Source organism: Sturnus vulgaris, chromosome 2, assembly GCF_052056855.1.
Source record: "Sturnus vulgaris isolate bStuVul1 chromosome 2, bStuVul1.hap1, whole genome shotgun sequence".
NCBI lineage: Eukaryota > Metazoa > Chordata > Aves > Passeriformes > Sturnidae > Sturnus > Sturnus vulgaris.
Window position 1 is genome coordinate 34,478,582 of NC_142244.1, and position 14,954 is coordinate 34,493,535.

The window sequence follows — 14,954 nt, forward strand, 5'->3', positions numbered from 1 at the left end:
AGGATGGTGCCATCATGCTCAGCCACAAAGAAGCAATTGGTATGTTGGAAATGCTTGTTTTATTAATCATCCTAATTTTTCATTGTGTTGTCTTTCTTCATGAACAGAAAAAGACAGGAAACAGCTATCTGCTCTTAGCCTGTGTATAATCTGCACAGTCACCAGGGATGCCACAATCTTTGGCTGATGCATTTCAGTTTTAAAAACTAAGCAGACAAAACATGTACCCAGCCTAGCCTGTACAGTCATTAAAATCCCTTTAAATGCCCATACACGAAAATCATGCCCAGACCACGTCTTATACAGAACAAGATCAAGGCTTCCATCTGATGTTTTTATCAGTACCCACAATGGCAAGGCCATGGCTTATAGGCACCACCATAGCACTACTTATGAGTAATAATTTCCAGCCTAAATGATCTGGTAATAATTTGCCAAGCCTGGACTCACAGCTCCAGCATGACACACATACACATCCAAACCACCCATTGGTACTGCAAAAAGCAGGAGTTACTGTGCTCATTTATTTATTTCCACTGGGAGCAGCACATCCTATTGTAGATATGGAGGAAAAGCATCCAATATTGCATGACTAATCTCTGTAACAAACAGGCACTGAAAATGTACCCAGGAAAATAACCTAATAAGCTGAGTGGCCTCTGCTCAGTATGCTTGATAGTCATTTTTGTTATGCCAGGGAGTAGGATAACAAGAGTTCATCACCTCTGTTTCGTTCTGCACCATGTACATGTTCTGCACATACACAAATTAGAGCTATTAAAAAACAATTATCTTTAGCTTATATGCTACAATATTCAAACCACTAGTAAGTCCACTTAAGCTTTTGTTAGCCTAGGTAGGAATTGCATGTGGTTCCTTCCTACCACAGGAGCTAAATTTTCTTCAGCAGATGGTCCTTAGGCTTAATCAGTAAACGTAGAACTGAAGATTTGTGTTGAAACATGAAATAGAAGTAAGCAGGTTGCTATTATTAAACAAATTCCAATCAGTGATTTCCAGTGCCTATATTTTTTCCTGAAGGTAATGTGAAGACTGAGAAGATCACAAAAACAGCAGCTTACATGGCTCACTTAGTAAGGGAAAATAAACTGAAATGCATTACCTTAAGTGCTTTTAAAAAATAAATCATCTCAGCAAGCAACCCAAATCCACAAAACCTATGTAGGAAGTTCTCTACTTCCAGAGCGTTCCCCCTCTTCAACCTTCTAGGTTTGTTTTGTTGGGTTTTGTTGGTTTTTGTTATAGCACAATTATTTGAAGGTATTCAGGGTGAAATTATTGCTTTTCATGGTGTAAGGAATGAGAGATTTCGCTTTTATGTCCAAAACCAGTTAATTAAGTCTCAGTCTACTTTATAAAATACTAGAAAAAAAGATCTGTTGTAGCTTTACAGACAGCATGCAGAGCAGAATTCGCACTTGCCCAGGACTTACAAGCAGACCATGTCAAGCACACAGTAATAGACAATTTTGTATATCTAAATAAGCCATAAAAACCCCATGCACAGCCTACACACATGCAGTGACAACACCCTGACAGCTGCTAGTTGTCAACCCAGACAGAGCTTAGCAAAAGCAGAGTGGGGTTTGCCCCTTTTATTATTTACCTGCATATTTTCCATGAGTCTTTCTTTAATGACCTCTTAGTTTAACATAGACAACATGGCACAAAACAACCAGTTTAGGGGGCTCATGGGATGCAAAACCCCAGATAAGTAGGGAACTTTGACCTCACCTGTTTATGACACCCTACTTGCCCTAATCCTCACTTTCACCTGTGTAGCTCAGTTTTCTTTGTGGCAACACACCAATTACTTCACTGAAGTCCCAAGAGACCCCATTTTCCTTGTCAAAAATCAGTTATTTCACCTAATAAACACACTCTTGTTGTGATATTATCTATTTTGGTTAACTCCTTTTACTTCTTACCTGATCTCCATTGTTTCTAAATTCTCCAGATTTGTTGTAAAGCCTCTGCTTCCATCAAGGCCAGATTAGTTCTCCTGAGAGGCTTATGGGCTAAGCTGCAGTTTGCTGGGTGCTCTGCAGGATGGCCAACGAAGAAATAGCATGCTTGAGACCTCTGCTCCACAGAGATCTGGGTTTTCTTTAAAGTAATTTGTCTTTTTGCTTGCAGTGCAATTCTAAAGAAAGCATTATATAGCAATGAAGTCATAATGTCAAAGTGTTATTTACACTTGGATTGCAAGGGAACTGTTTTGTTAGCTATGCCCACTATTTTTGTTTGCTGTGGTGTCACCTTCTGTGGCAGAGAGGGACGTCATTAGGAACATCTACACCAGCACTTCTCCCCTGTCTAACACAGTAATGATTTAAAGTGTGATCACTGGTACTTACTGCGGATTAAAAGAAGGCAGCTGATGAAACCTGAGTTTGTCTGAGCACGTGAGATGACTTTTCTTGTTATTCCAATTGAAATGGAAAGTTTTAATACTGCAGTTCATCCACATGCCTGCAATCTGAACCAAATTCTCCTGTCAGTCACAAGTTTGCCACGCACATTAGACCAGAGTCCTTCCAGATGTAAGTCTACAGACTTCCATGCAATCAAATCACAACACGTTTAGCCTACTGTTATCTATTTCTTCTTTTCACAAAATCTTTTATCTAGGCTTCTAGGATGCTGCAGAAATTAAAGTGTATCACACAACCTCCCTGTATTAAACATACCAAATGAGTTTAAAGAAGGGTAAGACACAGCTGCCAAAGGATGCATGACTCCCAAGATCTGCACCAGGAGACCTGAAGAAAGCTGGAGCAGAATGATGGCTGGCATCTACAGAGACTGAGCTCCTCAGACAAGTTCCCTGACCTGAGAAAGCCCAACTCCCACAGCTCAGTCAGAGGGGACTGCTGGGTGAAGAACAAGACAGACAGACTGTTCCCTGACCACCTGCCTGCCTGAGGCAAGGAGTGACACTCACTGAAGCATTTTTAGGGAAGACAGTTTTACCTGGTTCATATGTCACAAAACCAAGCAGCTTATCTAATACTGTAAGAAATGCACAGAAGCCAGAAACTTTCACAGTCATTACTGCATGCCCAAATCACTTTGAGCTCTGTGGGAAGGAGAAGAATGGACATCTTCAAAAACACAAGCACTTACAAAAAAACCCCAAAACCAAACAATCTCTATTGTTTTTTAACAGCACTCAGCCTGCAACATCCAGCTGGGGAGCTCTGACATGCAGCAGTGAGGCCTAAGGATTTTAAAAGGTTTTATATTACAAATTATTACTAACCATCTTTATCAGCATGGAATTTAGAGTTCCAAGGTGGTAACAAAGGACAACAGAGATTGTGCAAAGAGAACACGTCTCCAGTTAGAAAAAGCACGCAATCTAAGTAGACAAATCAGGGACTACACACTGCAATTCGTGCTCCCAGCCAAAGCTCATACATCTCAGTTTTTCAAATGTAGTCCAAGTCAGTAGTAACTGAAAAATCTGGACTTCTGACAGACATTCCGTGTTGTGACTGCAAAGCCTTAGAATCCTTGCCTAGGGCTTCCAGCCTCTACCTCTATACAAACAATACACAATGTTAATTAAAGGCACAAAAAGGAGGCTGAAAGAACACTCACGAAATTAGCAAATCTAAGCATTTGAAGGCTGCAAAATGCCATAGTGAATGCCAGCTGCACCACCTTAATTATTGCCCTTTGCATATATTCCTTATAGTGGATTTTCATTACCTGAGTTGGTGCTGTTTTTCCACAGGTCCCAGCTTCCTCATTTGGTTCACAAAAAGAACACTCACTCAACAGGAGATTGATGTCATTTGTCTTTATGCACCAAGTTTATGCAATCTAAGCCTTAAGTAAGCTGAGTTTCCTTTGGAAATACAGAGCTTACCACAATGAACTTACAAAACCATAATTTAGATATCTCATAGATATGGCAATAATCCACCTTTTAAAGCAACAGCAGCTCAATTCCTTTTTGCCCCTAATTTCTTGCGTGTTCCACAGTCATATTCACTGTAAGCTGGCCAAACCTGAAGAGGGAAAATATCACTTTATTCTATAGTTTTCCATGATTTTCATCATGATAGAACCTCAGCATTTCTTTCTTATTTTTATAATATCATAGAAGATGGAGGAGTTAATCTCTCCAGTCCTATAGGGAACATCTCTTGCTCAGTCTCAGTTTCTCACTTCCCATACATCCTGTCATTTCTGTTTTGTTTGTCCAATATATTTGTCCCCACGCACATCAAACTGTTTAGGTAAATCTTTGTCTACTCCCCCACAGCTAATTCAACACCTTCATAAGGCCATTTCTAGTTTCCTGTTTATGTCCCCTCTCTCCCATCATCTCATCCAGCCTCTGTCATTCTCCCACCCACTGCTTTATTTTACTGTTGAAGTTCAGCACAACTCCCCAGAACATGAGAAGTGAGATTCTTTTTTAAAGGCTCCTGACTTGGCCAAATTTAGGTCAATTTTCACAGGCACAAGAACTGCAGACCTGACACATAGCCCAGCCTCTTGCCAAACAAACAAAAAAAAACCAAAATCAAACAAATCACAAAAAAACCCACACTACAAAAGCATCTGGCTTTCAAATATATTTTAACATTGAGAAACAACTTATTCTTCTCTTTTCATACTGGGAAATGACTAAATATCTCTGGCTGAAATTTCAGGGGGAGGGAGGGATGAGTCAGCCCAAAACAGACCTCTGGCTGAAAAACATCAGAGTTAATTAAAACTAAATAGGTAGTCTCAAATAAAGGCCCCGTTGCAAGTAATTAAAGGAAATTGATTATTTTTTTGCAAGTTATGTTTTGGGTTTTTTTGTGGGGTCCGTATGAGCTGTGATTACCCTGGTAAGATATCAGTCACATTTCTGAAGAAATTTGCAAAGTTATGGTCTACTGACTCTTAACATCAGTTCATTAGATTTATCTGAGATTGTAAACACTGAGGGAATTAGGTTTTCACACATTCTTATTAAATGCTTCACTCAATGAGATCCATACAGCTAGTTATTATGTTTTGAATGTTTCAATTATGTTTTAAATGCATTGCATCCTTTAGCATACAAGAGGCTACCTTTCTTTTTTTTTCTCCATACTTCCTTTTCATTAGAACCAGTAGGATTCAATTTCCATGGGATATTACCCAGTCTAGTTCCCTGGTTCATTATAAGTCTGTGTCTTGAAATCTTAAGCATTTATTATCCTTGTTATTGGTGGTTTACCAGTTGGAGATTATGGAATTGGTCTGCAGTGAGCACATTTGCAAACATGCAAATTATGCAGAATCCTACATAACCAAGATTTCTTTTAAGCTGTAGTCCATTAAAAAAAGGCGCAGGCTCTGCTTTTTTAAGGTACATTTACTTCCGAAAGTAAACATGTGTCTTTCTCACTTTCCTGACCTTCAGTTTCAGTTTTTCTCTTATATGCAAGTCAGTTTTTCCTTGTCCTATTTGGGTTCAATTTCCCTTTTCAGAGACTGGGCTGAAGATTGTGCTGAGAGCAGATCGGCAGAGACATTGCACTACTGAAACCCTCTGTTTGATCCTCAGCTTAATTAAAACACCTCTTCCTGTTATATTTATTGTTTAGACAAACTATGCAGGGTCAGTGGTGCTCTGGCACAGCCTAATGAACCCTGATGTAATTGATAACTTGACTTTGGTTTTTCTTTAAGATTACTTCCCAGGTTTCTTAGAGGTTGCTGAATTTTAGCAAGAAGTAGTACTGACAGTAAATGAGCCTGCACATTTCTCAGCTGTGATTCTTGGAATATAACTGATAACATGACTGGAAAGAAATCCTTGAATCATCAATTTTTGTTCTCTGCTACTAGAAGCATGAGAATCAAAGCTGAAAATAAATGTGTTTGGTTTCTGGCTTAGCAATGATCGTCACTTCACATGTCACACATCTTTCCATTTGTTCTTGTGTCAATATTGCTTTTTACATTGAACAGGTCATCTCTCTGTGAAGCTTTATCTTCTTCCTTGTATTCTGAAACAGCAAAAAGAGACATTTCAAGATTTCATTTGCCTTCATTTAAGCACATCTTACAGCGGTCCACAGTACACTGGTAGCTGGCAACTGAATCCAGATGTTTTACTTCTACTCTTTCTGCAAATCTCCTCTCTTCTATCAGCTTTTTCCTTAGCCCCCAGTACATGACCACATGACTTTTATTACTCCAGTCCTCAAGGTTATGCAGACTTCCTATATGATGTTCCAGTTCTTCTTCATTTTGATTTTGTCTTCCAATTTTATGTCATTGCTAAATTTAATCAGCATTTAAATTTCCTCTTGCCTGAAAATTAGCCCTGAAAATATCGTTAATTTATTGCTTTTATGAATTTTTGTTTGTATTGTATCACTGTTCTCTTGACATGCCTATAAACACATTTCTCTTTATTAGATCTAAGTGGTTATCTAAGCAGTAAGCACAGTTGTTACTTTTTCTATAAACTTTAAAAGTGTCATTTTTCATGGTTACTTGGCCCCTAGGTGGACTGGGAAATTGTGATGGCACTTCAATCTAATTCCTCAATAATATGGTAACTAAAATGAAACTATTTCATTTGTTAAGTTCAGAAATATTACCCGCTGAGAAGAAAGGCATCTGTTCCTGTTTCTCAGGACTATTTTTTCCAAAGAATTCTGAAAACTCATTTCAGTCACATACTGAATTGCTTTTGGAAATCCTGCAGGCTAGAAATCAAAGAAGGTGGGAGAAGATGGGTGTTTATAACAAAAACTTCAATTCTGGGAAACCAGTGGCATTACAGAAAATTAGCAGTTGTCTGTGGTTATGCTGAATTTGACCCTAAACAATCTTTTTTTTAAAGGTGACATGGAAGTTCAGGCTTGAGAGATTTCAATGAGGCACTCTTCAACAGGTTAAAACTCATAGAAAGACAGAATAACTGAGAAGGGGTGGGCTTGACACAGTACTTGTTTCTAAGATCTGGTGACTCAATGTTATCCCTCAAGTTACCTCTTATTATCTGTCTTGAAATATGATGTCTAACATCTTATGGAGGAAAAAGAGTCTTGATACTCAGTGCCCTCATCTCACTCTCCTGAAAACTTTCAAAGCTTCAGTTGATTCAGATTGGGCCCAGCATGTCCACAGCAAATAGCAAACCCACTGCTCACTTTTTAGGCCCAGAACACCCGAGTAGGAGCAGCTGAAGATAAAGAAAACCCAACAAAATCATAGCCAGTCCCCTGAGCACAGACTGTGCACCTTACACACAGGAACTCTGTTGTGCTTTCAGGTGTCACAGTTTTTAGGTTTACCAATAACTTGAAGGGGCTGGAAGGAGTATCTGTCAAGGGTTGCAGTACTTTGATTATGTGATCAGGGTTAAAACCTAGGAGTCAAGAGGCTCCACATAATCCACAGCCTTCCTGTCATCTCAGACAAGGCATTTAACAATCTGTTGATTTACCGCCCAGTAAAATGAGCAATGTTTTACTGCATCTTGTAATAGTACAGTGAAACACACCTTTTAATGCTCATGCAATATTCCAATATCATTGTTATTTCTAATTAATTGTTTTACATGAGGGTTAGAGATCCCGTCTGGGATGTGACTGCATGCCACTTGGCAGTGATGATCCATACACCCAAGTGTTGACACTGACAGTTGACAAGTAGACAGGCTGAGCTGGATTCAAAACAAGTCCACAACACATGGTTATGCAATAAGGATTAGACTGCATCTCTCTTGACTAGCATGCATGCTTTGCTACCAGATTACCTCATCTCTCACAAATGAATTATGATTTCTTTATGGAAGGAATCAACCACTCAACACTTCTTACACTGCAAAAAAGTACATGGATTGAAATGTAAAATATAAGCAAACAAAATAATTCCCCATAGAAAACAACACTGTATCTGCTTGAGTGAATTGAAAGAAACACAGTTGTGTTAATAAAGTTTTAATCTTATTAAACTTTAAAAGCCATTATGTCCATGCAATGACAGAAGCAACAACTCCAGAAACATAAACTTCTGCTACAGGGAGCCACTCATTCGAAATGATCTTCCTACCTGACACTGAAGTTCTCCTTCGCTTCAGCTTCCTGGCATCAGGAACAGACAATGAACAAATGTACCTTATCAACAGGAATTCCAGCAAAGACAAGCTTACAAAATGCTCTCTCTGAAGGAAACCACAATGGACGTGGGCATGGTACAGCCCAAGGTGAAGGTGCAAACATAAAAACAGGCATAAATCAGTCATGCTCCTTTTCCACAGTTCCACAGTCTTTCCTTTGGCACCAGAGGCAGACAACATCAGAGCCAACTAAAAGTTGTGATCATTCCCTTTATATCTGGTTCTCCATTCACCTTTGGTCAAGCTTGCTGCTGCAGCTGTCTGATTCAAATCCTTCCAAGATGGGCTGCCTCCTTCTCTCAAAATCTTTCATCACCTGTTCATAAAGAAAAGCAGAGCTCCCTTTTGCTTTCTAAACTACTGCTATTGTCCTTTTGAGGCTGTAAGCAACACGTGAGTCATTATCAGTAACAACTGAGAGAGGGAGAACAAAAGAAGTCACTTCTTTCCCACTGGGAAATTTCTGGCACCTTTTTTGATAAATGCTTTCATATATATCAAGGGAATGTGATGTCTGATTACTGGTTCAGAAGGACATTTGGCAGGTGTGCACCAACATCACACAGAGAGACAATCTACACTTGAATACACAGTTTACCTGCAATCCAACCCTAAATCCAAGATGCTTTGGTAACAAGTGCAAAAGGGAGCACTATTAGCACAAGCCCTCCTGCTCACACGGTACAGTGAATGCCACTCACAATTCAAATACATGAGAAAGACAAAACTGAGTGTGAACCAGGCTGAAAAGTTTCCTAAGAGTGTAAAGACAGCGTGCTAAAAAGACTGCTGGATTCCAAGTCTCTAACCCAGCCTTGCAAAACACAAAGACTAAATATATTGCAGCACTACATGAGACAGTGCAATCCCTAAAAACTGTATTTGTGCTAAAATATTCATTGGAGCTACCCGAAATCACAGTGGTAATTTATTTGTTGGGTTTGTTTCATGGTACTTCATAGAGAGAAAGCTAAGTATTAGTGAGAGCAAGCAGAATTCAATAATGTATCTTTATTTACAAGTTCAGCAGAATATTGTGTTTTGCACTTAAACATTTATTTTTCCTGGAAACAATCACAGGTAAAAAGAAGACAAAGCAATAATAATTTTTGTTGATCTATGACACTATGCATATTAAACAGAAAGTGAGATTTCAGTTGGTTTTTTTGGAGATTATAGTCCTAAACTCACTTGAAAATGAGTCGTTATAGTTCAGGGCCTTCTACTGGTTTTTCAGCATTTACAGTTCTTAGAATTTAGTTCTAGGTTACCTCATATAATCAAGTAAAGTTTATTCATAAGCAACTTAAAAATTATTTTGAAAGTTGGGTGTAGCAGATATATTGAGACAACAAGCATTCACTTCATGGACTCCCTGTTCAATATAGAACGATGTTTCAAGGCAAGCAGCTCGATTCTGGAACAAGCTTCAAACAGATGGAAAGCAACACGATGAACAAAAGATGAAGGACTGCACACTGTGCAATTTTTGTTAGCAAGTGTCACTTTACTATCATGAATGGGCTATGGCAGCTAACAGCAACATTTAAGAAAGGCAAAGCTAAGGATTATTTTGTATTACATAATCCAGAAGGGTGGGGGGGGGACCAAACAAAAAATGAGAAATGGCCTAGAAAAAAAGCAAGAGCCTCTAAAAAATGGGAAGCTTCTTCTCTGCCTTCAGCTTTTTAAAGTTTTATCCTTTTTGATTAGAGTGAATTTAGTGGGCCCTTACAAACTTCATGAAGTTCAAGAAAGCCAAGTTCAAGGTCCTCAGAGGTTATGAACATCAGGTGGTTTAGAGATTTCCTTCGTCCATGATTCATAAAATAACGTTGCTTGTTACACTTACAGAAAAAAAAAGTCCTTCCCATCAAAGCCAACAGAATGATCAGAAAACAAAAATCAGTAGCCTAACTCAGTGCTAGAGGTGCAAGGTGGCCAGTTATAAGTGAAGAGCAAATAAACATTCTGGCCCTTTTGTATGAGACAGTAACCTTTGGAGGCAGAGTAGAGGAACAAATGGAAGCAACCTCCCTTCAGTTCTTGGTATCTAAACCAAACGGGGTTTGCAAAAACAGATTTTCAGTCCAGTGGCCAGGCCTAGTCACTGTGATTACACTCACATTAGTAAATGAAACAAGTCTGGGACCAGTCTCTGCCCCTGAGGCCAGCTGGCACAGGACATCCAATGTCCAGTCTATGAAAGCCTCAAAAAGTCAGTGAAAGCACAGTCTGCCTATTCATAACAGCAGGATGTATCCCCTAACCCACACCCTGGAATATTTTGGGATCCTGCTCATTGGCCAAGCTAAAACCATGTAAGGATTATGAGAATCATTAGAAACAGCTGAGTTTGGTGCTCAGGAACATCCCTGACACTGTTTAATTTGCTGGTATCAGCAGAGCTTTAGACAGTCTGTACAATTTCCACACTTTGATCTGAGCCAATGCCCTCATTGGGTCCTCGTGGCAAGAGCCCTCACAGGCAGTGGCATTTCTTGTCTTGAAATCAAAGGCTCCTGGGTGTATTGTCTAAGAGCTCAGACTCCTGTGTACTGAGCAATTCCCCTGCTGCTGTGATCCCCCACTCTTCCCTACTGCTCATGCACCAGGATCTCTCATTGCTCACCGCAGCTTCTGGCTGCCCTCTGGTGCAAATCCTGGCTCTGGCATCCAACTGCTGTGAAATGTAGCCAGAAAGAGGAAATGTCCCAAACGTTCACAGCCACTTGCAAAGAAAAGCTGTGCCTGAGCTTGCCAGGGCCTGCTCAACAAGGATTTTCTGTTTGGAGGCACTACGACTACTTTTACTTTCTGTATTTCCAATGCAACTTTAAATGTCAGTGGAAATCGACTAATTTTGGGAGAAACCAACTGAACCACAACAGAAAAAACAGGGCACACAGATTCTCTGGTATATTGTTACCTGAAGGATAGATTCAGTTCCTCTGCAATTATTCATTAACATTAATATGGATGGAAGCACCAGCATTTTCCAGCATGATAATGCCCAATTTCACCCCTGCAAAACCCATCCAAGAATTCTTGGCATGTTGATACCCTCCAAATGACTCAGACTGCCATAGAAAAAGGAAGTAGATGAGGGAATTTTAGGAAGGAAAGGAGCTGAAACCATACACACAGCTAAGAACAGTTAACTGCATACAGAAAAAGCAGGAAATACAAGGGTTTGGGCAAAGAAGGAAAGTAGGAATACACACAAATAGGAAGGAAAATACAAAGACTGATTTGCATGGAAGGGAACATGAGAGAAAAAGATGTTCAGGGACTCTGAAATGAGAAGAAAAGAAAATGAGACAAATACGACTGTGACAAAAGGGAAATTATATGTATTATATATATATTATATGTCCTGGTATACAGCAGGCAGGAGCATGAGGGAATCTTGTTCAGGGAGGAGAGAGCATACACAAGGACAACCTGGAATGAGACAGCCACCAATGCCACCAAGAAGAAGAAATTGATGACCCTAACTGATTCAGTACCAAAAAACTATATGCTGTAAAGTGAATTTTAAGAGACGCTCAGGCCTGAACACTCATTTTTACAAATTACAAATTTAAGGGCTTGAGCTTGTACATAGGAAATGTACTATTCTCACCTCCTTGTGGGAAAACACAAAATAAAGCTCCTATAGGAGCACACCAAAAGCAATTGTTTGGAATAGCACTACCCTCTAGTGGTCAAAAAATACGATTATATGTACACCAGGAAGTAAAACATTCACAGCTGGTCGTACAGATAACTGAAAGATGCAATCAATTCCAATCCACACAACAGTAATCCACCTCGAGACCGTAATATTACATCAAACATCTACCTTATCAGTTTGTTTTAAAATGACAAATTCACGACTGGTCATACACACAAGTTACAGTCCAAGGCTCTGAAAGAGGCTGGGGATTTTTCTTCCACATTACATCTACAGAACATCATTGCTGGGAAAAGCAGTTGTTTCAATGCAGTTTTCATTGTAGTGTTTTGAGACTTTTGAAATGGCTTAACACAGTCGTGTCTCCTGCCTTGGCTCACTCAGGTTTTTTGACATCTAATCTTGTACAAACAGTAAAAGCCAAATACGAACTGCTCTGTCATTTTCTCCTTTCCCCTCTTTATATCACCACTGTTCAACTGCTGTTTTCCCCCCTCTCCTGTTAAAAACAACCCTATTTCTCAAAGCCAAAGGCACCCTCCCAACACCCTTTCATACCCAAATTTCTTAAGCCCAGAGGTCTCAATGGTCCTACGTTTTTGGAAATGAGGAAGAGCTTGTCACGTGTCTCACTTATAGAGAAACAATTCTGTATGTTCCAACTTGGATCTTTATGGTAGGTTGACCTTCAACTAAAAGCTTGTTGTTGTTGCTTGTAAGTAATATTATATCTGTATATTGCCTCCTTGCAAGAAACATTCTGTGTGGACCTTGATCGGGCAAAAGTCATTCCTGCGAGGTCTGACAAACTGTCATTGATGCCACCTTGTGGCAAAACTATTGGATATTGGAGTTCTGGAACAACATTCAGCATTTGCTCCTCCTTGCAGGTGCATTGAACTGCAGCACAGTGGGTACTGCTGCCTGCAGCGCTTCAGCTGTAGAGTTCATAAAATCAGTATCTGGACACCCCTAAAAACACATTGCCAGTCAGTGACAGAGAGGAGGAAAAGCACCACAAACCACATTTATTTTTGTTTTATTAGGGTGAAAACTAAATTAGTATACCAAATCACGCATGACACAACCATTCATGTGCTCAGAACTTGGGCATTTTTTCTTTTCCCACCAGAAAAACACTCTGGCAAGAGGGACAACCCATTCCAAATACTGCAAAATAGCACTGCAGGGAGAGACTGAAGGAAACCTCAGCCCCAGCCTAATAGGACAGGAAGCATTTCCCAACTACCTCGCTCTGGGCTCACCCTTCTCAGTTACCAGGCCCAAAGAATTATCCTAAAGGAGCCCATGCCTATTTTTTCAGGATGGCCTGATGCTATTTGGGCCCTACTATGAATGCCAACGTTACCACATTCAGGAGAATGAGGCTGATGCCTATTTTTAGCATTGCTTCCACTGGAGAAGTCCGAGAATCACCACCTGCTTCCTCCGGGCACTCTGTCAAACACTCCCAGCAAGCAAGTGGGAGGAAGAAGCTGAATCAATCTGCACACCTGCGTTTTGCCCCACCAGGTTCCCAAAAACACAGGAAAGAAACCCTTCTGGTTATAAAATGTGGTAAATGTAAAAAATTTTCTTAAGAAAGGATGTTCTCTAATGTTTGATCTTTGTATATTTCAAGCCTGATCAACAAGAATGGAGGTCTTATTCATGAAACAGAGCAGCTCTAAGTGGTGTCACAAATTAATTGTCAGTAGAATTGCCTTGTAAAGGTTTAGAGTTCAACGTGTTTCCATGACCTCAGACCTAGAGGGAGCTTGGGAAGAAGGATGCACCACTGATAGTGGACACAATGCAGAATTTACAGGCCACAAGGACATTTGGCAGAACTCACAAGATAAGAAAGAAACTAATAAAGACAACTCAGCAACTGTGCTGAATCAGCTACAACTGGGTAAAAGGTAATTCTGGCAGGGTGAGATCCCGACCACCAGCTCATGCATCCCAACCCAAAAACACCACCGACTCAAAAAAGATGAACACTGAACATGCAGACTAATCAGCATGAGAAGAGAATCATTAACCAATAGAAGATAGAGTACTAATTAATAAGAAAACTGTGTAACTTAGAGTCGGTGAACAAATCTTATGAGGAGTGGCTGGAGGCGTTGGAGGTGCCTAGCCTGGAGGAGGTTCAGGTTTTATCTCTGAACAGCTCCCTGGAAGGAGGCTGTGGCCAGGCGCGGGTCGACCTCTTCTTCCAGGTAACAAGTGAGAGGATGAGAGGGCATAGGCTTTAGCTGCGTCAAGGGAGATTTAGGCTGGATATTAGGAAGAATTTCTTCACAGAAGGGATAATTAGATATTGGAAAGATCTGCCCAGGGAGGTGGTGGAGTCACTCTTCCTGGAGGTGTTTAAGGAAAGACTGGATGTGGCACTCAGTGCCATGATCTATTGACATGGTGGTGTTCGGTCACAGGTTGGACTTCATGTCATATTAGAGATCTTTTCTAACCTAATTGTCTCTGTGATTCTGTAATGCCTGTGTGCTACAATGTTTAAATTGTAAAAAAAGTTCCGATAGTTGGCGTGCTCTTTTTGCTGAACACCACCGAGCACACAGGCTTGCGCAACTCTAAATAACCGGTGTCTCTCTCTCTCGCTGGCTGCCGACCGCGGGGCGAGGGTTGTGATCTCCGCGGACAGCGGGCCCGTGTCCGCCGGTGCCGGTGCCGGTGCCGGTGCCGGCCCGGCCGAGCCCGAACCCGCGGAGCTCGCCCCGCCTGCCCGCCCCCCGCTCCCTCAGCGCCCCGCCCGCATGCGCGGTGCCGCAGCGCCCGCCGGAGGGGGCGGCGCGGCCGAGCCCGCGCCGGGCTCCGCGCTGGGGCTGGAACCGCTCCCGCACACACGGACGCACCGCAACGCGGGTCCCGCCGGGCAAATTCGGTCCCCTCCCGCTCCCCCGCGGCCGAGAGCTTGGGCCTTCCCTCCCCTCCCTGTCCCCCGGCAGGTTGAAGGGACAGGGGAGCCCGGTCCGTCCCGTGGCGGAGGGGCTGAGGGGGCAGCAGAGCCCCCTTGCCCCCGCTGCCCTCCCCGTGCTTTTCCACCGCAGGGAGAGAGCTTCCCTGTGCTAACCCGTGCCCTGGCAGGGAGCGGGATCCCCCTGCCCT

At 41.4% G+C, this 14,954-nt stretch overlaps 1 protein-coding gene across 1 annotated transcript in view; it reads right to left on the bottom strand.

Moving 5' to 3' along the window:
- PAK1 (p21 (RAC1) activated kinase 1) overlaps positions 1-14,954 on the bottom strand; it is a 97,751-nt gene that overhangs the window by 82,476 nt on the left and 321 nt on the right. The gene's annotated exons all lie outside the window — the stretch shown is intronic.